The following is a 27,593-nucleotide window of genomic DNA, read 5'->3' as shown; positions in this document are numbered from 1 at the left end:
CAATGTGATAAATTAAGTAAAAGGGAAAACCTAGTCAGAATCTTCTTACTCAGAAATGTGACTCTTGTGGCATCCTTTCCTATGGTTCACTCCAAGATCTGAAAAAGCAGCTGCTTGCTCATACCCCAGTAGGATTTGAAATTTCCCACTTAGATACATTATTCCATGGACCTCACATTTGACTCTACTGATTTTATTGCTCTCCTTTTATAGGAAGAACAGAAATAGGGTATGATTCCTGGCTAACTTTGCAAAAATATTCTTTCGCCATTGTTTCTGCCTGACAAAACTTCCTACCAAAAATCTTCTGTCAGCTTTCTGCCAGAAGTTCTCACCAGAGCTTCCTGCTGGAGTTTTCCTGCCAGATGATCCTGCTATTGTTTATAGTTATTGTATCACTTCAAACATCTGATTAGGGCTATGTGCCAAGAAACCAGGTACAACTTCTTTTGAGCACTATAAAAGTTGAGGACAAATTTTGGAAAATCAGAGAGAGAGGAAAGAGAGAGAGAACTGGTTATCATAACAGAGAATTTCTCCCCACTTCCCTCTCACTTTTTCTATGTCATTCCTTGCTGCCTGCCTTCCACCAGAGACTGAAACTCTGCCAGCCTGGAGAGAACCGAGACCCACCATGCCACACGAGTGAGTTGTATCTTATCCTTCTACCTTTACCATATTTTTGAGGGCCAAAATGGTCTGTGACATGGTTCCATTTGAGCAATGGATCCACACATCCTGGCTGCATTCCAGAGAGCTAAAGCTGCTAACCTCCCCCGCCCCCCCTACAGCTAGAAAGATAACATCGAAAAATGGCAGAGACAGAAAAAAAGGCAGAAACTTCTTCTCCCCACTGACTCCACCTGCTCAGCAAAAAGGTAATTTTGCTGGTATCTTTCCTCTGCTTCTAGAATTAACCTTAGTCTTTTCCAACCTTTTCTTATTTCCTCTTTTTGCATCTCTTAGCAATTAATAAAATCAGGTTTTGGTATCAACAGATAACTTGTGTGAGTTATAATTTTGCTCAGGGGAATATTCAAATCTGAAGTTCTTTTTGAAACAGTTAAGCAGACTGTATCATGCAGTTCATATTAAGATGAGGAAATTTGCTATTGAACTGATTTATAACTTATAAAAATAATTTGAGTCAACTAGAAGCTTTTGCCTTTAATTCTCTTGGTATAAGGAACAGAAAATACCAACAAACGAGAGAAAATGACAGACTATAATACCATTCAAGGCTACCTGTACAGATGGAAAAGGTATTCTGAACATAACAACTAGATTACTTCTGAGAAGTAAGAAAAATCCACCTGGAGTGATAGATTTCTAACTTTAAAAAAGCATCTTAAGAGAGAGTGAGTGGTGAAAATTCAAAGAGGTGTCCAGTTACAAAAGTGTAAATGCAAGAAACAACTGGGAAAGCTTTCAGGAGCATTCCATGGCTTTGTAGCTATACTCATAAAATACTGCCGATTTGGTTAGATAGATTTGTATTTGACTGGGGGTTAAGTTCTGCAATAAGATTCAGACAGGAGGAAGACAAAAACCTTGACTATCTGCCACCATACATTTAAGCTTAAACTGACCTGAAACCAAAGAAGCAAATAAAAACATACAGAAATCTGCCTTTCTTAGTGAAGATTTACCTTGAACACTGCCCTGGGAAGTGTTATCAAGGGTTTTCTGAAACATACTATACTTTGGAGTTTCTAAAGCTTTTTATTTGGCTCAACAGACCCCTGCTAACGCTTAGCATTTCTGCCAGACCACACTGTATTCTTACCATCAGTCATTAAAAATTATTCTTTAATTTTTAATGGGGTTTTGGAGTAGGAATTATCCTTAAAGGTATACAAACTACATTTGGACCAACGTTTGGAAATCTTTGCTTTGTTTCACCAGTGCCTGAGGGAATTCTCATAGTTGCTCCTTTGTAAACAAAAGGAGTCACCATAGAGTAAAGCAGTAATATATATCTTCTACTGAAGTAAAGAAGTCTTAACCATCTTTCTGCCTGTTGCCAAGCCATCAAGCTGTTCTCATTTATTTTGAAAACTTATTTAGAAATATGAATCTAGATGGAGATAGGAAAATAAAATCAACATTAGGTAAGGGAACAGCATTTTAATTTGCTTGCACTGGGTTCACCCTTCTTTGTTAATACTAAATTAACTCTGGGCTGGAAAGAAGAGGAAAGCTATAACTGGTTGCTTTTAAAGCAGACTTAAAAAATTGTAGCCAAAGTTTCTAAGTATTCTGGGTTCCTTTGCCTGATTGCATCCCCACAGGGGCAACTGCACTTAAAGAAATCCAAAGAAGTCATTTTTGGGGCAAACTTTTGCTTCCATGGCAGTGAGAATGAAGAAAAAAACCAAACTGCTTGCTATTAGATCTTAAGATAGGTGTATGAGGGGGTTTGTTTGGTTGCATTTTTTTTTGTTGTTTTCTTTGGTTGTTTTTTTATTGTTGTTTTGGTTTGGTTTGGTTTTTTACTGTCACATATTCATGTTAAGCAATAGAAATAGCTCAGCTCAGCTTTTCTGTAGTATAGTGTCTTGGAATGAATCAGAACACTGCAAAGTATTGAGATGTGATTACTTCTGCAGCACAAATATTAATTTGTAAGGCACTATCAGACAACATTCATAAGGCTGGTTGCAAAACTTGCTATGGTTTGGTTGCCAACTGTCTGCTTGGTATTTGGTTTCTAGGACCATGGGAGCTTTAGGAGGATAGGTTAATTTTTACTCTATCCTCTTCTCCAAGGTCACCAGGAACAAGATTTCCAAGTTATGTGCCAACAGTTTCGTGAACAAAATTGAATCTATTTTCTTGTCATCACAATTACTGTTGTACCAAAGTCCTTGCACAAAGATCCTTGCACTCCAGTTGAGTCCTCTTTGCTGCCTGTTATCTCTGAGGGCTCAACTTGACTGCACAGAGTTGTTATTTATGGTCAGCACATAACATTTTATCCCTGCTGAATATCTAACTTATATTTGTCAAAATGCTCAGCTGTACTGTGAATGTTTATGTTTCTTGTAGCATTAAGGGCCACCAACAGACTATATGCAACATGTATCTACAATATTTTGCTTGGACCTGCCATTCCAGTGGAGCTATTAATTGACTGAACTTGCTTGTCCCAGCATAATTGGTAATCTCGTATATGTTGCTTCACTGCACTGCTGAGAAAGCTAACAGTGCAAAACTGATTCTGTTTTTTTCTGGAAGAAATAATAGCTCAGAGTCCCAAGTTTCTCATCAACTGCACTATAGAAGGCTAATATGGTAGCTCCACAATTATTTTCATACTGGGATCTGATGTCCAATTGCTTCTCTCTAGTTGTTTAACTATTCCCTTACAAAGCTTAAGGCCAAATGTCATCAGATCCCATTTGAGTACTTCTGCAGGGCAGGAGTGAGGGCAACTCAGAATGTTTTCCTGACACATATTGTCTTGCCAAGGTGCCAACTAGGATCATATTCTTTTCTCTCTCTGGAAATGCTGATCTGCTCTAATCTAGCACCAGACCTAGTCTTTGTGTGGAGAGCAGCTGGGTGGACATTCAGTTATGTCTGTGTACTGGCTGGTACTGTTAGGCGAGTCTGACCAGATGTTTCAGCATTTTAAAAGTTAATAGATGCTGAATCTCCTTGTGAAAATGCTTGTAATTTTGGAACTCATTCTTTCAGGCACTTTACTATAACAAGAATCCTTCACCTCTCCTTCCCTAAACACAGCAAAAGAAGGATGTCCAATGTGTTACTGAAAGTCCAAACTTTACTGAAAATTTGATTGAAAACTTAACAGAATTATGAAAACAGATTGCTATGAAGCACTTTCTAATTACTTTCTTTATACTGTTGCTTACAGGTGAGCAAAGGGACCACTATGTCAAAGGAGAAAGAGAACGTTCTCCTGAAAAAAGGTATATGGGTGAACATTTTCAGGGCTGTGTTTGCATGCACTCTTAGCAATGGATACAATCCTAATATGAAATAGACAATTCTTCTTGAGAGCTGTTGGGTTCCTACCTTTTCCTTCCCTAAGTGCAATATTCCTTGCATGTGAGGATTTAGTTCAAATTTAGTTGAAAATGCAGCTTTAAAACCATGGATGCAAAAAACAAAGACTTTGTTCATGGCAAAAATCTGCTGAATCCTGTGTTATCCATTTGCCTATATGTAATTTAATCTGGCATGATTTCCAGTGATGTCATGCCTGGAACATTCAGCCCTGTGGAGAGAAATTCTCCAGGATGGAGCTGCTGCATGAGGTGGAGAGCTTAGCCAATGTGATAATTCACTCTTGGAACAGAATTCATATCAAATTGCATATTTGAGTAAAGACAGTTTCTGTTCTTTAATCCATGTAGTTTTGGAGCAGGCATATGTTCAAAAGGCAGGTAGATGATGAATTCTATAGCCAGTTCTGGCTGAATATTGCAATTTTAAGGAAAAGTGTTCCTTTACGTCATTTAATGTCATGTTATGTTATTTCTAGGCAACTGGCTTCACAACCGTTGGATAAGGAATGTCTTGCAAAATCTGTTCCATGTAGATAAAGTTCGGCTGCATTATGAGTCTTCTTCCCCTCCAGCTGAGAAAAATTGTGGTCAGTTTTAGCACTGTGTGTAGTTAAAGCAACACATTCATTACTCAAGTGATGATGAGTGGTAGTGATCACTGTCAGCCTATTAGTCAGAATGCCCCTACTAAATGATGGCCTTTCTGCAATGGATTTTGACAATCTTCAATGCAATAATGTTTGAAAAGAAGTTAAATTGCTGGGGTTACCATTTCACAACAGACACAGCTTTGATATATTTAGCAGCATTGCCCATTGTTTTGTTTTGTGACCTGCTGTATTAGGGACAAAAGCTTCAAAGCAGAGCCAGGCAGTATTTAGTATAGGTGACAATGTTATAACCTTGTGGTTTCTGATATAAACACAGCCAGATGGTGTAGTCTTTACAGGGAAACTAATTTTGTACAGGGACTGTAAGGGAAGAAAATACAGTTTTGACCTGGGACATGTGGAATAACTCAGACTTGAGGGTAGAAAGATGCATGATGCAAACTGAACTGCATCTGCTACTATCTGGTAGCTTATTTAGAGAGCTCTACCTAGTCTTTGCTCTTTCAGCCTGACTCTGAAATTACTAAGCAAGGATATGTGTTTCCATGACCCCACACATGCATTCCCACTAAGAGGATACATATAGCGGCAGGTACTTGACAACTATCTGCTCTTTTCTCCTGGTTACAATTTATGACTGCCACTTTTTGACAGAGGGTGTGTCAAAAGAGTGATAATTCTCTGCAACTAGGCAGCACAGAACTATTAGGATAGCAGCACTCAGCAGATGTTACTTGATTTCCTTTGTGAGCTTGGTCATCTAGCAGCAGCTAGATAAAACAATTACTCCACAAGAAAAAAATCCAGTATTTTATTTCTGCTCCTCCCTCCTGCTTTAGTGGGGCTTTGAATTGGGATTGTTCAGCCTGGAGATGAGAAGACTTTGGGATTTCCTAATTGTGTCCTTCCAGTACCTGAAGGGAGCCTACAGGAAAGATGGAGAGAGACTATTTACAAGGGCCTGGAGCAACAGGACAAGGAGGAATGGCTTCAAACTGACAGAAACTAGGTTTAGGTTAGATACTAGGAAGAAATTCCTACCTATGGGGGTGGTGAGGCACTGGGAAAGGTCATCCAGAGAAGCAGTGTGCATCCCATCCCTGGAAGTGTTCGAGGGCAGGTTGAATGGGGCTTGAAGCAACCTGCTCTAGTGTAATGTGTCCCTGCTGTTGCCGTAGAAGTCTGTAAAAAAGACTCTGAGCCAAGTTTTATAGGAGATAAGATAATGGGCAGGCACTTTAATGAGCAACCCCGCTCATCCAGGAATACATCGACGCGCGCGCAAGCAAGCTCTAAGTTCTATAGCTTTTATAATATAACCTATCCAATCACTACTGTCCACATGTCCAGTTCCACCTCTGTCCCCTCCCAGTTGCCACCCCTGTTGAATTGGGGCTGGGGTCGTTGGGACCCTCTGTCTTCATCCACCTCCTCTTCTTCAGCACACAAAGGTCTCTTGGACGCTCTCCAGGGCTTCGGGTCACGCTGCTCCATGTTTATGTTCTCTTCTGATATGCTTTAATCAAGTACCTTGAGAGAGAGACTAAATAGCTGGCAGATCTCAGCTGCCTGTTCTGCAGCAGGGGTAGAGATAGAAGGACTTTGTGCTACCAGCTGCTAAATATTAATTCACTAAAATCTACAGCATTGCATCTACTGTGTCTCTAAAATCTACAAAATATGAAAATTGAAAAGTTAAAAAAACCCTTTTGGCATCATGTCCCCCCTTTTAGAAATGGACAAAACTCAAAATTTTGTTCTCTTCTACTTTCCATACTTGAAATTGTACCAAAGAGATGAACAGCATTTGCAACATTTGATCATGCAATAAGCAATTATGCAAACACTAATTATATATATCACTACCAAAAACAGCTGTTTCATCCAGGTCCAGTTCGGCAACCATGACGTGAGCTGGTGGAAAACATCATCCAGGCCTAATGAGACATTATCAAGGGTTACCTGATGCAGAATTTTGGTTTGCTTCCGAATTGCAGCCAGATCTTTCTCAATTCTTCCACTTTGGTCTATGTAGGAACAACAACTAGTGTTAATGACTTTACACACACCTCCCTGTGAGGCTAGTATCAAATTCAGGGCCATTCTATTTTGCAGAACTACACGAGACAAACTGTGGACCTCTTCTTTCAAAGCTGTAATAGCGTCTGTGGTTTTATCTTGGAGGTTTTCGAGGATAGCTGAGATATTGACAACTGCTTTTTCTAATTCACTTACTCCCAAGGATGGAATTGCAGCTCTAACTATGCTGTGGAAAAGTGTGGGACGATCTATAAGGGGATTATTGGTTCTCTTTACCCTTCTGGGATAGATTCCTCCCCACCCTTCTTGTTCATCAATTCGGTCAAAGATTGTTATGTTTGGTATCACAGCTCCTAAAGTGCAGACCCTGTCTTTATTGAGGGGTAAAACTTTCCAGGCTTCATTTTCACAGATCCAGTACCACCCTGAGCCCTGTTTAGGGACTATTCTCCAGGGTCGTGCTGCCATTTTTATCACCATCTTTGGGGTTAACCCCTTGGTAGCTGTGCTGGTGTCACAATAGGTAGGAAGGGTGACATTTCCTGTAACATTAATATACAGACAGGGAACAGTTTGATCGTCTTGACCGAGAATTACATTGCTCAGGGGTATTGAATAATAGGCTCTCTCAACCAGTTTCCATGTCCCCGGGACTCCGAAAGTCTCACCAAAGTTTGTCTTGTTCATTAGAATACCAATCAGGGGCCAATCACTCTCATTATCATCAATTGCTGGTGTTTGTGTACAAATCCAGCAGTCAGTTTTGTGAAGGATCTTAGACACATTTTGCACCAGGGTCACATGTAAATTTTGATTCCACACTCGCATCATAGTTACCGACTGTACAGACCACATGAACAGAAGAAGCAGTCTAAGCCGCATCATCGTCATCAGTGTCCGGTTCTGCTTTGTCAGTTGTCCCAGGAATTGATGCTTTCTTCACTCTGGAGTAATGGAACCAGGGTCCTTTCCCGGCAACTTTAACTGCAGTAAAAGAAGTCAGCAGGACTTGGAAGGGTCCTTTCCACTTAGCTCGCAGCGGATCGTTGTCCCACCATTTGACGTAGACCCAGTCTCCGGGCTGGAACTGATGAGCAGGTGTGTCTAGTCCAATCGGTCTGGATAGCTCAACAAATTTCTGGAGTTTCTGTAAAGTAGAGCTTAAAGCCATTAAATACTTTTGTAAATCAACTTTCCCTTTTATGTGAATGTCCCCCGGGAGGTGCGGAGCTTGGTATGGTCTCCCATACAGTATTTCATAAGGGCTTAAGTTATCCCTCCGCCTTGGTTGAATACGAATTCTCAGGAGAGCCAGAGGCAGAGCTTGAACCCATGACATGGATGTTTCTTGACAAATTTTACTGATTTGCATTTTGAGGGTACCATTCATGCGTTCAACTTTGCCACTCGCCTGAGGCCTGTAGGGGGTATGCAAGTTCCAAACAATTCCGAGGGTACGACACACCTCCTTAACTATGGTTGCAATGAAATGTGTCCCTCTGTCTGATGACATTCCCAGAGGAACTCCAAATCTTGGAATTATGTGGTTAAGTAGAGCTTTTACCACTTCCCTTGCTGTGTTGGTGCGACAGGGGTATGCCTCAGGCCATCCACTGAATGTGTCAACTAGTACCAGTATGTACTTATACCCTTCTCTGGGTGGTAACTCAGCAAAATCTATTTGCCAGTAATCTCCAGGAAAGTCTCCAGCCTTTGTTACCCCTAGCACAACTCTCTTGGTTGTGTCAGAATTATTTTGCCTGCAAATTTCACATTTGCTAACAGTGGATTGCACGACCTCGGTCATGCCTGTCCCTATGATTACCTTTTTTAGGTGCTTTAGAAGGTTTTCACTTCCCCAGTGTGTAGCTTCATGTTCCTGCAGAGCTATTTCTCTAAGGATTGGGGCTGTAACTACGACCTGTCCTGTGGGTGTAACCGCCCATCCACTTTCTTTAATTTCTGCTTTAAGGGACTTAATTAACTGCTGGTCTTTTTCATGGTATTTTGGGGTGAATCCTGTCAAGTCAATTTCTTTTTGTGGTATTACTGGCAGGATGCCTTTTTCTGCAGCCCTTTTTGCTGCCTGATCAGCAAAATGATTTCCCAATTCAGGGGCTGTTTTCCCCTTCTGGTGAGCTCTGCAATGAATGATAGACACCTTCTCTGGTTTCCAAATGCTTTGCAGAAGTGCATTAATTTGGTCTGCGTGTTTGATTCCACTGCCCTGAGCAGTTAACAGGCCTCTCTCCTTCCAGATTGCTCCATGGGCATGAACCACGCTGAAAGCATATTTAGAATCTGTCCAGATATTTACCTTCTTTCCTTCGCTTAGTTCCAGGGCTCTCGTTAATGCAATTAGTTCTGCTTTCTGGGATGATACATCTGCTGGTAAGGCTTTTGCTTCAATCACCTCATCTTTCGTTGTGACGGCATATCCTGTCAAATGCTTACCATCCTGCATGAAGCTGCTCCCATCTGTGTACAGCTCCCAGTCTGGATCCTCAAGGGGTGTGTCCTTCAGGTCTGGTCTGCTGGCGTAGACCTCCTCTAGTGTCTGTAAGCAATCATGCTCGGGCACACTGTCAGTTAGTGTCGAGGACAGAAACATGGCAGGATTTACATTGGATGTTGTTTTCAGGGTAACATCATCCTGTTCCAACAACACAGCTTGGTACTTGAGCATTCTGCTAGGGGACAACCAGTGACCCCCCTTTCGCTCAAGCACTGCCTGAACTGCATGGGGTACATACACGACAATGCACTGCCCCAGGGTGAGTTTCCGAGCTTCTTGAATTAGTACAACAGTCGCAGCCACAGCTCGCAAACATCCCGGCCACCCCTGGCTGACATTGTCTAGCTGTTTGGAGAAGTAAGCCACAGCCCTGCGCTGGCATCCTAGGGTCTGTGACAGTACCCCCAGGGCAACACCTTGTTGCTCGTGTGTGAACAGTTCAAAAGGTTTGGTTAAGTCTGGCAGTCCCAGTGCTGGAGCTGACATCAAGGATTGTTTCAGCTGTTTAAATGCAGCTCTAGTTTCGTCAGTCCATTCCACAACTCCTCCCTGGGCTGCTTTCAGTGCTCCATATAAGGGTTTGACTAGTAGTCCATAATTAGCCACCCAAAGTCTGCACCATCCTGCCATGCCCAGGAAAGCCTGCATCTCTCTGACGGTGTGGGGCTCTGGGAGACGGCAGATGGCTTTTTTCCTGTCTGCACTGAGCCGTCGATGTCCCTTGTATATTTCCAGCCCCAGGTAGATGACTAGTTCCTTTGCAATTTGTGCTTTCCCTTTTGAGACTTTATATCCATTTAAACCCAAAAAATTTAAAAGACTTACAGTGAGTCTGATGCATTCATCCCGGCTTCTCGTGCCGAGCATCAGATCATCGACATACTGTAGGAGGATTCCCTCTGGCTCCTGCCTTCTCCATTCCTCCAGCTCCTTAGCTAGTTGGTTCCCGAATAGCGTTGGGCTGTTCTTATAGCCTTGGGGTAGAACTGTCCAGGTGAGTTGGGTCTTTCTTCCTGTTTCAGGGTTCTGCCATTCAAAAGCAAAGAGCTCTTGGCTGTCTTTATGCACAGGAATACAGAAGAAGGCATCCTTGAGATCAAGCACAGTAAACCACCCTAAATCATCAGTTAATGTGGTGAGCAGGGTATATGGATTAGCCACTACAGGGTGTATGTCCTCTGTTATTCTGTTAATTGCCCTTAGATCCTGCACTAAACGATAGCTCTTGCCATCGGCCTTTTTCACAGGCAGGATAGGGGTATTATATTTGGATTCACATTCTACCAATAGCTTGAATTTGAGAAACTTTTCAATTAGGGGTGCTAATCCTTTCAAGCTCTCTAGGCTCAAAGGGTATTGTTTTTGTCTTACCAGTGTTGCTCCTGGCTTGAGAGTGATGCTTACTGGTTCTGCTTGCCTGGATCTTCCAGGGTAATCACTGGCCCACACTAAGGGGATGACAGCATCCTCTACCTCTGCTGGGATCTCCTCGTGGCTTTCCTGTATGAAAAAGGTAGCTGCTTCGATATATTTAGTATCAGGAATTATGACTTTTATTTTCCCCCCTTTGCAGAATTTAATCTCAGCCTCCAACTTCTCTAACAAATCTCTGCCTAGTAAAGGCTTGGGAGAGTTTGGCATATAAAGAAATTGATGAGTTACCCAGTGCTTGCCTAATTTAAACTTCAGAGGCTTAAAGAAAGGCCTGGTTTCACTTACCCCGGTAGCACCAACTACAGTTATAGAATCATGACTCAGTTTCCCTTCCAAGGTGTTTAACACAGAATAAGCTGCACCTGTAGCAACCAAGAATTCAACTTCTTCTTCCCCCAGCTTAGCTATAACCAGAGGTTCTGCTGGGGTAGTAACCTCCGGTCTGCTTCATGCATTCTGACTCGCAGTCAGCTGGGGGGCTGGAGGGGGAAGAGGAGGGTTTTCATCCTTTCTCAGGTCTGGGCAATCCTTTCTCCAGTGCCCCTTCTTTTTACAGTAGGAACACCTATCATATTGGTAATGATGCTTACACCCCTTATTCTGGGTATTGTGTTTACGACGCTCCTGGCAGTTACAGTGTCCATGACCGTCATCTTCCTCCTCCAGTTCCAACACCTTTGTTTTGCCCTTTTGTTCTCTATTCCGGTATACCACCCAAGCTATATCCAGCAACTCACTAATATCCTTTTTGTCCCCTGCCTTCTGCAGTTTCCTTCTTATGTCATCTGCAGACTGGCCTATGAACAAATTAACCAAATGCTTTTTCCCTGTGTCTGATTCTGTATCTATATCTGTGTATTTTCTTATGACATCTTTCAGCTTATTCAGGAAATCAGTAGGAGATTCATTTTTGTCCTGTTTTACCTCATACATCTTAGCCCAATTCACTGCTTTTGGGATAGCATGTCTGAACCCATAAACCACATACTCCTGGTATCGTGTCAGTGCTTCCCTCTGTGCTGGCACATTAGGATCCCATTTTGGATCCATTGGGGGAAATATCTGCAGAACTTCCCCCGAAATCTGCCCAGCTGCCCTCAGCAGCTGAATTCCAGCTTTTGCTGCTCTCTTAACCATTTCTTTCTCTGTGCTGTCCAATAGGGTGTCCATCAGTACTTCAAGGTCGAACCAATCAGGGTCTTGAGTCTTTATTGCCCTTTCTACATAGTTAGCAACTTTATCGGGATTGTCTCTATATGACCCCACTGAAGCCTTCCACTGCTGCAGCTCTGCCAGTGAAAAAGGAGTCTTTATATACATAGGACCTTGGTTTCCCATAGCCTGCCTTAAAGGAGCTTCTAGCACAAGCTTTTCCTTCCCTTTTCTTGTTCTCCTAGCTATGGGATCAGGATCTGATAAGGCAGTCAGCAATCTCTTCCCTACTTTCCTAGTGGGCGCCGCAGAAGCTTTCACTTTTGGTTTTACCACGGGAGCTTCCTCCTCCTCTGAGCTATCCGATTCATCACCTGAAGGCTCCACGTCTGATTCCTTATTCCTGGGTAACAAAAGTGGGGGGAGGCTTCCCCTCCTCTGTTCCCTTGCTCCCTGTTGCTGTGAGCTCAAAGCAGGAAATTCCCCCGCTGCCCCCCCGCCTCTGCTTCGTGGCTCTGTATGCCAAGGCGGAGCAGTGGGGACAACCCCACCTCCACTGTACCCCCCTGGGTACAGATATAATCCATACGGGTAAGGAACGGGAGGTGTTAAGGGGAAGGAGGCATGCCTGGCCCTGCCTTCGAAGGCAGGATCGAAAGCTCCCAGGTTGTATGGAGAAGGTCTCTCCATTTTGGGTACCACCTCAACCCCTCCTGCGGCTCCTGCCACCACACCATCGCTCGCACTGAAATCTATAAGATCAGCTGGTCCTGCCGGCTTTGCCGTCCCTGAGGGGTCGAGCACAGCCCCTCCAGGTCCATGATCTCCCCTTCCCACGGGCTGATCTGTTCTAGCCGTGAGATCCGTTCCAACCTGAGCCCCTGCCCCGGCTCCAGCCACTCCTATGGCCCTTGTTGCTATGGTAACCGCGCCTCGCTGATCGAACGCCCCGGCTTTCCCCGCCGTGCCTGGCTGCAAAGCCGCAGCCCCATCAGTCGCTTGCAGAGCGTCAGCCCCGCTTCCACCAGCCTGCACGTTCTGTGCCGCCAGCTCCAGCCTCGGTAAGGGGACAAGCAACTCCCCGTCTCCAGCAGCCACCCCTGCTGCTGCTCCACCAGGTCCCGCCGGCAGCCCTGGGCTGGGAACTGCTGCTCCAGCAGCCCCTGCCCCCGCGCTAGGACCAGATCCAGCAGCCACCGCTGCCCCCGCTCCGGGACCGGATCCAGCAGCCCCTCCGGCTGCTCCAGCCCTCAAATTTGGAGCAATTAAGAGGTCCCAATCCTCTTCCTTAGGAATATAAACCTGGCTAATATCCTCTTTCTTGGTTTTCCCATGCCGTTTCCCCTTTGCCTTTCCCAGAACAAACACAGGCTCTCTCGAGTCCCCAGCAGGGGAGCCAGCCTTGGAAATACCCTTCTCATACCCTCTCATCCATTCTGGATGGGACAAAAAGGCCAAAAACAACTCAGCATACTTCACTTCATTCCATCTCTCCTCTGTATGCAAGATCGAAATTAGCTGTAACACATCCTCTAGCACAAAAGACCCAGTTTCGGGCCAAACCTTTCCCCCACGCTTACAATGAAGTGGCCACATATTAAGACAGAGCCTACACAGTTCCTGTTTCTTCAAAGATGTTTCAGAACCAGTAAGAGGACTCCAGTGATCTAAAACCAAGCCTAAAGGGGAATCTTTTGGTATCTCGTCCTCTGAACTTTGGACACAGCCCATAGTGATTCTTTAGCAACACCACCACCAGTGCCTCAGGCTAAACCAAACAGCTTTGACTCCGGAGTTCACAAGAGGCGTCCCCCTTGCAGCCGGCCTCCCAGCCTGCTACCCTCCTGCAAATGCTGCGTGGTCTGCCCTTCCCGAGGCTCAAGGGACAACCCCGTCCCTCCCAGGCGAAAACCCTCGCCCTCCCAGGCCAGGAAACTGGCTAGGCCTAAGACCAGTTCTCCCTCCCGGCCCTTCCATATTCCTACCAGGGGCAAAAATCCCCCCTTTCCGTAGCCAAATGCTACAGAAACCCAAAGTAACTGCCTGTTATCTCACCTCTGTGGTCCGGACCAGGAATTTGAAGTGAATCAGGTCCTGCTTCCACCTTTCGGGCGCCAAACTGTTGCTGTAGAAGTCTGTAAAAAAGACTCTGAGCCAAGTTTTGTAGGAGATAAGATAATGGGCAGGCACTTTAATGAGCAACCCCGCTCATTCAGGAATACATCGACGCGCGCGCAAGCAAGCTCTAAGTTCTATAGCTTTTATAGTATAACCTATCCAATCACTACTGTCCACATGTCCAGTTCCACCTCTGTCCCCTCCCAGTTCCCACCCCCGTTGAATTGGGGCTGGGGTCGTTGGGACCCTCTGTCTTCATCCACCTCCTCTTCTTCAGCACACAAAGGTCTCTTGGACGCTCTCCAGGGCTTCGGGTCACACTGCTCCATGTTTATGTTCTCTTCTGTTATGCTTTAATCAGGTACCTTGAGAGAGAGACTAAATAGCTGGCAGATCTCAGCTGCCTGTTCTGGAGCAGGGGTAGAGATAGAAGGACTTTGTGCTACCAGCTGCTAAATATTAATTCACTAAAATCTACAGCATTGCATCTACTGTGTCTCTAAAATCTACAAAATATGAAAATTGAAAAGTTAAAAAAACCCTTTCAGCATCACTGCCCAGGTCTGAGGTATCATAACTGTATGATCTTTGAGGTCACTCCCAACCCAAACCATTCTATTATTCTATAATTCATGTCTTCATACATTGAGTTTAATAAATAGTAGCTACTATTTCTTTCTTATGCATGTGCAACATCAGCAAAGTATTTCTCCTTTAATCTCAGAAACTACCAAATTGGTTCACTCAATAAATTCCAAACACTATTTTATTGTAATTCTATATAATTTTAATTCGATATAATCGTCAATAGAGAAATCCAACTACTTGTAAGTCACTTCTATCCAGGTTGCTGAATGGAACTCACTATTTGCCAAGACAGCTTCTTCTCTGCTCAAAACCTAACACTGTAAAGGAGGTCAGATAGGAAACTTTGCAACACCTTTTTCCTTTTTCTTTTTTTTTCTTTTAAATATTTCGTGTCCTGTCAAAAGCCTTCACAGATGATCTTGAACAATTACTTTGTTTTGATGAAGAGGTCTGTGGAATAAAATTGTGCTTGAAAGTGCCTTCCACATAAAGTTTCTCAGAAGCTGTACACCCAGGGAGTAAGAACTCACCACACTCTGCTCCCTACTTGACAAGTTTAGGTTCTGAATGAAGCAGACCCCAAGTCCTGTCTGGCTGAAATTCCCACATTCATTTTCACAGACTTTGTCATGTGGAGTGATGTTTAAAACACTTCTGGCTGCAAACAGGCTAAGTCAAAGTTTTGTTCACAGATCACTCTTCTAAAAATAAGACCTCACACTGGAACTGCCTAAAAATATTGATATTTTATGTAGCCCCAGGACAGTCGCAAGGAAAACTTCCTTTCCACATGTCATCTGAGGGTTTTACAGGTGTAAATATTCTGTGGGCTGCAATTCTGTATTTCTTGCATTATTCGACAACTATGTACCAAACTGATAGCAATTATTGATTCACATAAACTCTCAAATCTCTCAAAATCTGTGACTTAAACTGGATGAACAAACATAAGCATTATGAAAGTAAAACAGATCAATAACTCCCTTCATCAGCTAGACTGCCTTCAATAATGGATGATGGCAAATAATTTAGAGAGCAACATGAAAAGCGCTGAAAAACACTTAAGTAGTTATATTAGACAATACTAACATTTCCTCTATACTTGACCTAATGTTTGCTTAACCTTTATGTTCTGTAATTCATCCTTAATTTCATGGAAACAAAAGGCATGTTACTCTACATGTAAATATCTAATTGTAATGCAAGTAGACTTGCAAACCAAAGCAAGCATTAATTTCTCCTCTATGTTCTGGATGAAGAATAATTGTGGTGGGAAACTCTGAAGTACTTAGCCAACATAGCAGCTAAGCATAGACTGTGAAGCCTATACTGAAAACTTGAAGATTGTCTCATTGAAAAATTAGCTTGAGGACATACCTGAGCTGTCCTTTACCTCAGAAGGAGAAAAAATGGGAATTTCTCATATAGTTGTGTTTAAAAGTCAGTTGAGGATTGAGAAAGCCTGATTGTCTGTATCTTAATCTTATTCAGAAAAAAAGAATGATCAGTAAATTATTCTGAAATTCTCATGTATTGTGCATAAAAGCAGCGATTTGCAATGACTGCTAAATAAAGAAGAGATTTAAAATCTTAGACTCAAGGAAAGGAGGATTATTTATGGCAAGCAGAGCATGAAAGCATGCAATTTCAACAACCATTCCACCAGATAGTGAAAAGATGTATTTTATTATGTATTTAATTGGTGTTCCAATAGAAAATACCATTTTCATGTAGAATTTAAAACTAAAATTTGAGACTAACTCTCAACATTTGGAACAGTAAGAGAAACCAAACCAAAAATAGCTGAAGGAACAGCTAAAGTGTATATACATTTGGATGTTGTTCAGGCATTGGGAAGAACCTTTGTAGACTGGATTCTTCTGTTCTGGGGTCCCTTAAGATGTTGATGCAAAGCAGTTGATTTGTAGCTGTGGTAGTTTGGGCTTTAGTTTTAGCTAGGTGTCAAATTAGCAGGCTCAGAGAATCTATGTAAATTAGGAAAAACAGGTATCACCTGATGTAAGTAACCAAAGAAATATTTCATGCCAAATGACACAAACCTGAGATATGAGTACAGAAGTAGGAGGTGTTCACTCAGTTCCATCATGGCTGAAGTAGAGACAGGGCACACAACTGCCATCTTGCTGTCTTGGGCTCTGCTGCTGCTGCCTGTACTTGCCTTTTGTTTGAATTCAGGAAAGTAGAAATAGTTTGTTGTTATATTTTCTGTTTCTTGCTGGGTGTCTTTTAGGGTGCTTATAGATCTAGAGTGATGGAACCTGGTTTTGGTGGGAGATAGAAAATTGTTACATCTAACTTGTGTAAGTGTGTGCTATATTGTAATTTTCTCTTAATTTTCTCTTTTCTGTATAAATATATATAGTTAGTTTAAGCATAAACCTAATTGGAAGGGGTTTTTTTCTCTGTCCTCCTTTTTCGCTCCTAGAGCTTAGGGAAGCTCTAGCATTCTGTATCGGGCAGTTGGCATTTTGCCAGCTCAACCCAAAACAGTAGCCTAGAAGGCAAAGAAGAGTGCAGTCTGCTGCTTAAGAGCTGATTTCTCATCAATATTACATTGTTAGATTTCTGCAGTGATTGTAATGTAAACATTGTGTTTTAAAAATTTTTTTCAGAACATCAATTTAGGAAAAGTTTATGCTTTCAGAGTTCTCAGTCAGGTTGCAGTTGCACCAAGTTGGGTGTGAATGTAAATGTGCTGGAGGGTGGGAAGGCTTCACAGGATCTCAACAGGCTAGATTGATGTGCTGAGGCCAATTATGTGACTTACAATAAGGCCAAATGCCTGGTCCAGCTGTTGGGTAACCACAAGGAAAGGTTTAGATTGGAAATTTTAAAAATTCATCTCACCAAAAGTATTGTCAAGTATTGGAACAGTCTGCCCAAGGGAGTAGTGGGATCACTGTCCCTGAAAGTGTTAAAAGATGTGTACATGTGGCACCTAGTGATACAGTTTGGTGGTGGACCTGGCTGTGCTGGGATAATGGTTGGACTAGATGATCTTTGAGGGTTTTTCCAATCTGAAAAATTCTATGATTCTACATATGTCTATGTATCACAAATAGAACATTCTTATGATAGCTGTAGAGCCTGTTCAAGACATGACCTTGTTCTTGTTCAGTATTAGAAATGAAACAACTTTCTTAATTCCCAACACACTGGATTTCATGACCTAACAAAAGGCTGGAATTGGGTTTCCTGGTTAGTCCTGTAGTACGAGACATGAGCAAATTTCCTTGTCCATGTTTTTCTTGGAGAACATTGGGGAAAATATATCCAAGACAAAACAGATTCCTGAGACCTGCTTTGGAAATCTGAGACGGTGAAAGATTGTCCTAGTCATGTCCAATTACATGGATTCCCTGTCAGGTCAGGAGAGACAATTTGTACAAGACCTATGCCATTAAAAATGGAAATATGAACGGAAAGCAACATCTTCCAGGTTCTTTCATCTGCTTGAAAAGTGAAACATTCCATGTTATTGAGCACCACCAACACAAAGTGGGACCTTATTCCTGGACTCCAGTTCCTATCTGACAGGGTGTTGCCACAATCACCAACTACCTGAAGTCATTATGGGTAATCAAAAATCTGATGCTTATGATTGTCAATGATCCGAGAACAAAAAGCACTGATGTTTTAAATCTGTTGTGTTTTTATACAACAGCGTTTGCTTTTCATATCTTTTTTAAGAGAAAAACCTTACTGGCAAGCATTTGTTTCAAGTGTTGTTACAGACAAAGTTATGAGCTAGAGCAAAACAAAAAATAAGTCCAACATTTACTTTCTGCAGAGTCCCATATTAAGTATAATTCGATTAGACAAAGATGCAAACAAGATATTGAAAGAAATATGGGGATTTTATTATATACATCTGAGTTCATACTCCATGATGCTTACAGAATATTTTATCACAGAGTACCCTGAAGAAAAAAATATCTGTCAAATTAATTGAGATTTTAACTCTTGAATCCAAAGTAAATATTTTGTTTGATATATCAATATATCAAAAAAGCAATCATCTCTAAGAAAACACTGTGAATTCTAATAAATATTTAAGGGTGAAGTACATAATTTGTTTTCAAGCATCTGTAATTTGTAACTTGTTTTTGGGGAGACTGTAAGCAAATCTACAGCTCACAGCAAATTCCTCAGTTACAAAAAAAGTGACTATTATGATAGTCATGCAATGGAAATAAAGAGTGCTCAGTAAGTGCTGGCATGAGAACATGAAAAGAAACACAGGAAGAATATAAATTTTTACTATTCTTGTGCTGTAAGTCTTTGCTGCTCACTTGCTGACATGGCATCTACTCTAGTGGAAGGTTGACCAGTGTCTGCAAATACCGTGTTCTTCTTAAGGCCTTATTTTCAATCAAAATGCCAGTGTTCCTTCATCCTATCTGTTCCTGCAATAAATTGGTAGAATCAATAGAGTGAGATAAGTTAAACCTTTTCAAATATGTGGAGAAACTGTCATTTGTATTTCTTTTGTTGGATAATTCATTAGTTTCCCTAGAATATGTCCAGCAAAATTTCAAACACACCAGCATTATACTGAGCAATCATAATGTAGAAACAAAAGATGTTCCAACATTGCTACCCAGAAAAGCCTGGTGATCACAAAGTTGTACACAGAACTGAAACTATTTTTCATTTTTGAAAAATGTACCAAAATATGGGAGTCAAAATTTCCTAGAAAATTTAATGTGAATTTTTATGGCATCATAGTCGATATTGCAGGTGCAAGTTCTGCTATCATAATGGGAACCATAGAGAGGTATGGAAAAATTAAATGCTTGAAGATTTGAACAAAATTCAAAGGGAAGAGTTTGTTGTAATAATTAATATATACATGAAAGCAGTTCCTGACAAGAGTTTTTTAATTCAAGCCATGAACATTAAACATCATAGAAATTATAATCTACTGTTACATAGTCATAGGGAAATATGTCAGTTTTTAAGACTTTTTGTAAAACCTCTCCCTCTAGGTAGACACCAGAAGTGGAAGTCCTTTCAGGACAACAGTGAAGGACTATGGAAATTCAGGGATAATTCTGCTGCAAGACAAACTGTTGATTTCTCTTAAGGACTGGTTTCTTTTCTGTTGAGGACATTGTAATTACACTCTTCATTGGAAGAATATATTCTCTTTAGCAGAGTTATATTCTTCAGGTGTCTCTCAGAAGTACCAATGTTCAGTCCTTTGCATTGTTGCTGATAAAAAAACAACACTAGAATACATGAAGAGACAGACGTGGAAAAGGCAGGGAAATTGGCTGAATTTTCCCCACAGGTATTAAGATGTGTTTTGATACTCCAAATAGTGGTCACTTCATTGACTGTTCTTTATGATTTAGCTGTAGGTGATTTTTGAAGTTGTCATACCATTATGTTACATGTCTTCTGAAGGCAGATGATGCTTATGATGCAAACTAAACATGAACAAGAGTTTTAGTAAGGAAAACTGAAACTCAGGCTCTCAATAATGGTATGATTTGCTCTGAGTTTTGACTGACACTGCAACATGTGTGTGTATGGGAAGAAAAGAAATCTATGTATAATGTGGACATGTCTGTGTATGTGAATTCAGAAATTTCTCTGTAGACTGTATACCAACCCTTCTGAATTAACAGGATCCAAAGAAGCATCCGACAACTAACACTTGATTATTAGAGCCAAGTTCAGATAACATCAGGCGAGTTTGTTATAGTTTGAGCTGGCAAAATGCCAACTGCCTGGTACCCAGTCAAAAAGTCCACTCCCAGAGCAGGAGAGTGAGGGAAAACAGCAGAAACGAGGCTTTAAACACAGTGAGGTTTTTATATTTATACAGAGAAGAGGAGAGCTTAACACAGAATATGAAATAGCACATAGAAACAACAACAGGCTCACCGAGGTCGCCCCAGCTAACAGGTGAAACTCCAAACCAACCAAACCCCCTCCCCAGAGGAAACCTCCCAGCAAGAGGGAAAGAGGAATTAACAGGAATGTGCTCACGTCCCCGGCTAAGCAGACGTGCCGACCGGCAGGAGGGCCTGATATCAGCAGTCAGGGAGCAGGAACCGTCCTGGTCAGAAGCATGGACCGAAGAGCCCAGAGACTCCTCCCACCTTGCTTGTTATACTCCCCGACACTTCCTGATGATGTCAGATGATATGAAATACCTCTATGGCTGCTTAAGTCAGATGATACCTGTCCCCTCTAATCTGTGTCACATCCTTTGAGGCCTGCTAAAAACTGAGGCCTAAATGGGGACCTATGCTGATTAAAGCCAAAACTACTACAGAGTTCAATGTAAAGATTTCGCCATAGGAGGTTACAGGATTTCCATTCAGATAATTAACTTTTTTTTCTTTTTTAATTTACAACACCAAGAACTAAAGAGTATCCATATGAGACAAGTGCAAAAAAATCCCATTTTGCTTTCCCAGATCAAGAGAGCAAAAACCTCCAGCCATCAACCAATCAGATATTACAGGATGTCTTGGGTTGAGCTGGCAAAATGCCAACTGCCCAAGTACAGAGCAAAATTGTTCCTTCCCCCCCAACCAGCCAAGAGGAAAAGAAAAGGGAGAGGAAAAAACCTCCAAACGAGGTTTATGCTGAAACTAACTATATGTATTTATACAGAAAAGAGAAAATTAAGAGAAAATTACAATATAACACACACTTACACAAGTTAGGTATAACAAGAAATAACCTCCCACTCCCCAGTTAATACTAAGTCTATTACTCTAGATTCATAAGCACTCTAAAAGATACCCAGCAAGAAGCAAAGTATAACAACAAAATGTTTCTACTTCCCTGAATTCAAACAAAATGCAAGTAGTGGCAGCAAGAGCAGCAGGGCCTACTCCAACAAGACAGGAGCTGCACCACGTCCGGCTTGTACCTCAGTCATGGTGGAGCTGATCTAACACCTCCCACTGCTGCACTCATGTCTTAGGTTTGCGTCATCTGGTATGAAATACTTCCTTGGTTACCCAGTCAGGTGATAGCTGTCTCCCAAACCACATAGATTCTCTGAGCCTGCTAATTTGAGGCCTAGCTAAAACCACTACATAGGGTGTTGGGGTTTTTTTTCTTAAACATTGTAGAATTGAAGAGATACAAAGTACTGCCTTTAGCAAGAAAAGAGAGAAAAGACACAGCTCTTGCGAGCAAATGCTTTTGGTTGAGAAGTCCTCTGGAATGGTAGCTTAGATAAGAGAAATGACAGACATACACTTGATAATTATAATTTTCATCTTTTTTGTTGGAACTTTTGACTTTGTGACATTTGAATCTGCTGCTGTGAAATGGATCCAGATGTTGCAGAAATGCACCAGATAGCACAAAATTGTCTCTAACATAGAAAACTGTTATTTTTGTTACACAGAATAAATGAAAATCAATGTTAGGTAAATAATAAATAAAACTACAGTCATAAATAGTCCGTCCCCTTTGTTAGGTTTTATGTCATGCTGGGCATGAGAAATTGAAACAAAACAAAAACCTCTGAAAAGTTCCTCAAGCTCTTTTAATGCATATGACTTTACTCAGCAGTGAAAAAATACACTGGAATGAATCTACAATGATCTCCTGCACTGAAACATAATTCTGCTCAGTCCAAGGGAAGAAAGCTGATATAACCTCCATTATTTGTTCTGGAAATGATTTTTCAGTGGGTTAGAGATTATCTGCAATATCCTATCTTGCAGGCAATCAGTGCTCAAGTGATTAGTCCATTCAGTAGAAAGGTCTGCTGATCATGGAAAACCATAAAGAAAATAAACTTGCGCTTTTCCATGGCCTGTCAGGAAGACACCTAAGTGGAATGCGGAGATTTTTTTTTCAAGGTAATGCCAGATTTGTTTCTTTTCATATATCCAGTTTGTGGTTGAAAAAAATGACATATTCTGCAGTCAGAAGAACTTTTGTCTAGGATGAGAGTCACCAGGGAAAGACAGGGATCTAATAATTACTAATATTCTTAGTCTCTCACATTAGACATGAAAAGTTAGCATGGGATACTTTGCAAACAAAGGGAGTACCTATACCTTTATACTAATCTTTGTGGTCTATTATCTGGTTTATATTAAAAAAAAAGACAAAATAGTAAAATAAGGCCCCCAAATACTTTCAAGCCTTTAAAAATCTTTTATAGAACAAAACTCTTTCCCTTTTTTTCTGCTACAAGACTGTTATTCTGTCCCATAAGCACAGCAATTACATTAAAACAGATTTGGTTCAGAAAAGCGGAAGTGCTCCAGAGCACATGTGAATGAGACTGTCTAGTTATTCTGAAGTCACACCAGGGGACTGAAAAAGTGTTCATAAAGTGAAGTCTCTGAAGAGCAAATAGGTTAATGGTGCAAGAAATGAGACTGTAAACAGTGAGAATTTATGTTTGGTTCAAAGCTGCTTGATGAAGTATGGGATAGTGTTTACTTGTACACTAACAAAGCTATGATTAAAAGGACACACTTTGATTACCAAGTGTTAAAAATTAGAAATCCATGAACTCAATCATCAGAAAACATCAAGCCTATCAGAAATTCTGCTGGACCCTGCTTCCAGCCTCGTATCACCTAATGGTGTTAAGTCCCTTCCTTTGATAGGATCTTCTACAAAGAGCCAGTTTTAAGATCAAAAGCAAAAATAACCCTTTTCCCATTAGCATACACTTCTTCACACTCCTCCTCTTTTAGTAATGCAAACATGTAAGATTTACACATCGTCTTTCCCAGGGAAAAGGAATCTCTACCTCCCATCAGTTTCTCCACCAAGTGCCAAATTGACAGGTTGCATCAATTTCCTGAATAGTCTTGCTCAGTTTAAGTTCTAACATCTTCACTATTTATCTATCTCTAATTTGAAGGGCATGCTTACAAGATTTTTTCAGACTATTACAAGCTTATTCTGCGCATACCCAGAGCCAGCTAAAACCCACGTAACCGTAATTTACTCCTTGACAAGCCTGAGCTAAAAATTTCTCTTGAGATTGTGAAATACATTAGCTTAGAGATGGTATGATCTAACACAAATATGTGCCTTTGATTTGCCTGCAAAAGGCTCTGTGTGTTGAACTTGCATAACTGAATTATTTTAAAGTTTATATCTCATATTAATCAGAGGTCACTTTCCAATTTTGACCTCCAAGTTTCCATACATAGCACCAGAAACATTGAGGCCAGTTCAGCATTTGACACAAGTACTTTTGTATATCTTCCGAATGCCCTTTTAAAATATCATAGCTTTCTGGACACGACATTTGGGGATATGATCTAGGGTTGATGTGACTATGGTGGTGCTGAGTTGATGGTTGGACTAGATAATCCTGAAGGTCTCTGTGAACTGCACCTTATGTATAGTTTGCCTCCCTGTCTCAGGTTGAGCTGGCAAAATGCCAACTGTCTAAGAGTGAAAAGGGAAGAAGAGGGAGACGAAAAAACCCTCTAAACAAGTGTTGTGATTTTACCTAGGCCTCAAATTGTCAGGCTCAGAGAATCTATGTGGATTGGGAGACAGCTATCACCTGACTGGGTAACCAAGGAAGTATGTCATACCAGATGACACAAACTTAAGGTATGGGGCAGCAGTGGGAGGTGTTAGTTCAGTTCCACCATGGCTGGAGTACAGAGAAGACGTGCCACAGTTGCTCTCCTCTGTTAGGCCCTGCTCCTGCTGCCGCTACTTGCATTTTGTTTGAGTTCAGGGAAGTAGAAATATTTTGTTGTTATACCTTCTCTTTCTTGCAGGGTGTCTCTTAGAGTACAGAAAACTAATACTTACAGATTTAAAGTAATACACTTTGTATTAATTGGGGAGTGGGAGGTTATTCCTTGTTATATATGCATAACTTGTGTAAGTGTGTGTTATATTGTAATTTTCTCTTAATTTTCTCTTTTCTGTATAAATACATGTAGTTAGTTTCAGCATGGACCGGGTTTGGAGTTTTTTTCCTCTTCCTCTTCTTTTTCCCTTGTCTGGTTGGGGTAGGGGGGGGGGGGGAACTCTTCCTCTGTCTTGGACAGTTGGCATTTTGCCAGCTCAACCCAAGACAACAAGGTTTATGATTAAACTAACTATACATATTTATATAGAAAAGAGAAAATTAAGAGAAAATTACAATATAACACACACTTACACAAGTTAGGTATAACAACAATTTTTACCTCCTACTGAAACCAGATTCTATTACTCTTGATCTATAAGCACCTCAAAAGATACCCAGCAAGAAGCAAAGTATAACAACAAAATGTTTCTACTTCCCTGAATTCAAACAAAATGCAAGTAGTGGCAGCAAGAGCAGCAGGGCCTACTCCAACAAGACAGGAGCTGCACCACGTCCGGCTTGTACGTCGGCCATGGTGGACCTTCCTAACACCTCCCACTGCTGCACTCATATCTTAGTTTTGCATCATCTGGTATGAAATATTTCGTTGGTTACCCAGTCAGGTGAGAGCTGTCTCCCAAACCACATAGATTCTCTGAGCCTGCTAATTTGAGGCCTAGCTAAAACCACTTCAACTTCCACCCCTTATTTCATACCAAATGATGTCAAACTTATATTGTATAAGTCTACATCTATTTATTTCCGTGCTTAAACAGTCTTTTTTCTTTCCAGGGATGTCTTCCCAGCAAGGTTCAAACTCACGACCCCTGGTTTATGACAGCAAGTGAAACAATAAATCTACTAGCCTGCTATTGCAGGTCAAATAAAGTCTTAACACAGTGGGGAGGATGGGGAGTACTCAGTAGACAAAAATAATTACAGTGCTAAAAAATTAAATAGACTATACTGGCCTACATCCCACTTTCTTGTTTCTATGCTTTTCCCCTGTGCTGTTTTTGTACAAACTGGTTAGAAGAGGATTGATTTCATATAGGCTTAGTGGTGGCTGAAGGTGCAGTGCAGGCAAATGTCTATAAAGAAAAATAAAAGCTGAAGAGAAAATCTGATTTCATCTCAAGCAGAGCACCTTCATTTCCAGCAAGATCTCTGCTGTTTCTCAAGGGTTTGGAAAGTTTTTCTGATGACAGAATGGATTGTTTTTCCTGTTGCATTTTCCTTCAGTTTGTCTACAAGCAGTCGTTGAAATAGATTTAGATGTGCAAATGGTATTTCAAATAGAGTCTGGAACCTGTAATACACCAGAAAAGATAAAGAAAAAAACTCTTTAAAATGGGAAGGAATGCAAAACAGGATAAGAAACTGTGCCAGTCATGAGAAGAACTGGGAAGTTCCTTCTGGTGTTTGCTGTAGCAGAAATTTAGTTCTAGAACTTCAGTAGACATTGATACTCACTAGTAATTTTATATCATTCATTAGTGTGTATTCAGTGACAGTGGTTACCTTGGTTTAAACTGGCAAAATGCCAACTGCTCAATACCAAGTCAGAGCCTCTCTCCCCTCACCGAAAAAAGGGAGAAAGGGAAAAAAACCCCTCTCAAACTACGTTTATGCTTAAACTAGCTACATATATTTATACAGAAAAGAGTAAAACTACAATATAACATACACTTACACAAGCTAGTAATAACAAAAAATAACTTCCTCACTCCCCAGTGAAAGATTCTATCACTGTAGTTTTATAAGCACCCTAAAAGACACCCAGCAAAGAACAGAAAGAGTAACAACAAAATGTTTCTACTTCCCTTGACTCAAACAAAATGCAAGTAGTGGCAGCAAGAGCAGCAGGGCCTACTCCAACGAGATAGGAGCTGCACGACATCCGGCTTGTACTTCAGCCATGATGGAACAGAAAAAACACCTCCTACTCCTGTACCATATCTTAGGTTTGTGTCATCTGGTATGAAATATTTCCTTGGTTACTGATATGGGTTTAGCCAGGTAGGCCTAAAATTTAGGTTTTAAAGTTCAGACTAGGCCTGGAATTGTCAGCTGACTTGAGCTGGGCTGGGCTAGCTAACAGCTGACTTCCTCTAGCCAGTAGTGTTTTATTCCATACCATATTACGACATCATCTCAAAAGGGCTAAGGGCTGGTGTGTGAGAGTGGCTTAGTCAGTTCCATGATGGCTGAAGTACAGGGAAGATGTGCTACAGTTGTTCTGCTCTGTTGGGCCCTGGTCCTGCTGCCACTACTATGTATTTTGTTTTAGTTTTAGGGAAGTAGAAACATTTTCTTGTTACTCTTTCTGTTCTTTGCTGGGTGTCTTTTGGGGTGCTTACAGATCAAGAATAATAGAATCTGGGTTTGGTGGGAGGTAAAAATTGTTGTTATACCTAACTTGTGTAAGTGTGTTATATTGTAATTTTCTCTTAATTTTCTCTTTTCTGTATAAATATATGTAGCTAGCTTAAGCATAAACTTAGTTTGAGAGGTTTTTTCCCCTTTCTCTCTTTTCTCAGTGAGGGGAGAAAGGCTCTGACTTGGTATTGAGCAGTTGACATTTTGCCAGCTCAACCCAAGACAGTTACCCAATCAGGTGATAGCTGTCTCTCCCAATCCAGGTAGATTCTCAGATCCTGCTAATTTGAGGCCTAGCTAAAACTACTACAGTGGTACACATGTACTCGGTACACATGTGTCTTCGTGTACACAAAGAGGTTTACCAAGAAGCAAACACAAGTCTTGAGAACTGAAACACTCTCTGACAATTCAACTGATACACAGTTTTGCATGGCACTTCTTGTCTTTCAATATGTTGATTGTTCAGTTTATCAAGTTGCAATGTATTTTAAAATCAATGAAGCCTCCGAAAACTGTCTAACCTCTATGACTATGAATGAGGTAATTCACTAATTTCTATAATGAAGTGATACAGGATTAATCTACTCCAACAAATTCCTAATTCATCTACCACAAGAATTTAAGAATTTTTACTCTTCCAACAGCATCAGGTTGCCTACAATATGTCTCCACAACTATCTTGTCTGATCAGACCTGCTCCTTTCTCAGCTTATGTATCAGCTGCCTTGAAGACAACATTACAGAAACTTCGTGTCTAAGGTCCAAACTAGTTACTGGAGGTCAACGTTCTTTCTCTTTTCCCATTTCAATGCCATCTTCCAGGTACAGACCTGATAGCTTTGTGGAAGACATAAAATTTGACTCTTCCATAGAGAAAGCAA

The 27,593-nt window shown here is 41.2% G+C and overlaps 1 long non-coding RNA gene across 2 annotated transcripts; it reads left to right on the top strand.

The window, feature by feature from the left end:
- Positions 1 to 508: 508 nt before the first annotated feature.
- Positions 509 to 25,862, top strand: LOC139680274 (uncharacterized). Of its 2 annotated transcripts, none has more exons than XR_011699330.1 (6): positions 509 to 645; positions 792 to 878; positions 3,881 to 3,935; positions 4,511 to 4,621; positions 22,214 to 22,351; positions 25,123 to 25,862. It is a non-coding gene; the product is annotated as an uncharacterized lncRNA (long non-coding RNA). The 2 variants fall into 2 exon arrangements; XR_011699329.1 differs by having other exon boundaries at positions 509 to 649.
- The last annotated feature ends 1,731 nt before the right edge of the window (positions 25,863 to 27,593 follow it).

This window comes from Pithys albifrons, chromosome 1, assembly GCF_047495875.1.
Source record: "Pithys albifrons albifrons isolate INPA30051 chromosome 1, PitAlb_v1, whole genome shotgun sequence".
NCBI classification, from domain to species: domain Eukaryota; kingdom Metazoa; phylum Chordata; class Aves; order Passeriformes; family Thamnophilidae; genus Pithys; species Pithys albifrons.
The sequence above is the reverse complement of the archived record's forward strand: the minus strand, read 5'-3'. Positions and strand labels throughout refer to the sequence as shown.